Source organism: Balaenoptera physalus (genome assembly GCF_965194825.1).
Source record: "Balaenoptera physalus genome assembly, chromosome: X".
In the NCBI taxonomy this organism is placed as follows: domain Eukaryota; kingdom Metazoa; phylum Chordata; class Mammalia; order Artiodactyla; family Balaenopteridae; genus Balaenoptera; species Balaenoptera physalus.
In genome coordinates, this window is record NC_138903.1 from 73114679 (window position 1) to 73116716 (window position 2038).

General features: G+C 31.9%; 1 protein-coding gene across 2 annotated transcripts in view; it reads right to left on the bottom strand.

Annotated features, from left to right (window-relative positions):
• Positions 1 to 2038, bottom strand: part of HDX (highly divergent homeobox) — a 166238-nt gene that overhangs the window by 138033 nt on the left and 26167 nt on the right. The gene's annotated exons all lie outside the window — the stretch shown is intronic.

Genomic DNA, 2038 nt, shown 5'->3' on the forward strand with positions numbered 1-2038 from the left:
ATATGATGAGCATTTGGGGTTTGGAACTAATAAAGAAAGGCAATAAATTTGGGTCACCAATCCTTGGTATCCATTAAATTCTTTTTCAGTCCTTTTTTAGAAAGTCAATGTCTCCAAACTTTTCCTTTTTCTATACCTCCTTTTTGTTTTCCTGTTCCTTTACCCCACTATGTATATATATTGCATGGATGTTTTAACCTTTTAAGTTCTTTTTACATTGGGATCAAGTTCTTAGTACAGTGGGATTTTAGTTCTTTTGAGGAAAAAACACAATAAATACTATATTAAAATAATAAAGGAAGATCTCTTTGAAGTAGAACATGTAGACCTAGCAAAATATTAGGCTCAAATACTATATTAAAAATAATAAAGGAAGGTCTCTTTCAAGTAGAACATATAGACCTAGCAGAATATCAGGGGCAGGGGAGGTTGTGGAATAATGGGTCTATAAACAACTCCCATCTCCTCTGGCTGGAAAAGCCGCCAAAATTGTGTTGAAATTTAGATTAGAAAGACTGAATTTCTGCAGAATTTACACTCTCCTAGAACAGAGAGAATGAATCTGTTTTACACCATTCCTTATAACTTACATAACATTTTACTTGTAAGCTTACGTTCTAGAAAGTTTATTTCTTTCATTTCCATTACTTGTTACAGATTTCACACCATTTGGAGCAAGATATAAACCTTTGTATTTCAACACTCTCAATATTCAAGTACAATCAAGTAAATTATTAGGGGGAAGACTGCAATAGCAAATTGTAAATATGAAAGGTCACAGTCCACAAAGCAGCTGCCTAAGAAGACTTTTCATTTTAAAGTAATGGTAAAATAAGAGAGAAGAAAAGAAAGAAGTTATTGCAGAAAAAAAATGAGTTTGTACTTATAAAATGGAAAGCTCATCAACTTGAAATATTACACATTTTAAAATAATTTTTCTAAGGCAATTATTTTTTTTCTCGAGGTTTTACTAAAGGTATTGCAAATAGGGAATTTAGAGCTATCAACAGGAGATATTTCTAGTTCTTACAAAAATCTGAGTATGATGGTTGATCTCAGCAAACAAAAAACAGATATCCTGGATATTTCCCTCCTAGAACTGGTGGCATAATTCCCTATTTGAAGGTGAATATATCTTTCAGTCTTTAAAAAATAGATTTTCCAAAGAATTCTTCTTATCAAGAGATTTTTATCTTTGGGGTCTTTAAAAGTTCTTCCAACAGAAAAATAAACTTAAACAGAAGTCCTTTCTCTTAACAAATTAGCTTAATGAATGACAAGGATGGGAAAGCTGTTAATCTTTGAATCCCTAAGGTTTCGCTCCAGGGGGATTTGTAACACGTTCAAGCAATCATGAAAGGACCTATGCACTCACTATGAAATCTGTGACTACTTCTGTTAGGTTTATCTCTTGCCTCCTCTCTTTCACCTTCTCACTGCCTTTCCCAAATGTGTAGCAGCTCTGATTTTTACAGCTGAATAACAATGGTTGTGATAAAGGAAATTTTCCTCCCTAGGGATTTCTTGTCCCTTACTTGCTAACCCATTAAAATGCATACATTTTACTTAGAAGGAGGAAGAGATATTCATAAAAAGGATAGGTTTTCCTAAAAAGACAAAAATACTAAATTCATAAATGCCTGCTGAAAAAAATTTAAACACAACAAGAAAATATGCTAACTCCCTTGGTAAATGCCTGTTTTACTAATATCAGTTTGGAGGGTTATATCTAGATAAATTCTAGGTGTAAACCAAGCATGAGATCAGCAACTAATCCTAAAGGTACTTATTAGTTCAAAGGACTGGGATTTTTAAAAGATATACTTAAAATGCAAAAGTTTTAGTGCTTTCAAGGTACTTATAGAAAAAAGTACATACTAAATGATTAGTTATTTATTAAAAAATAGTAATTTTATACCAGGGAAATGAAGCTGTTTATAGTTAGTGACTTCACACCCTGATAGTTTTTCTCACATTAATCAATTATGACTTGTAATACAAAACTATAAATTCAAGAGTTTAAGACCTCAATACTTAC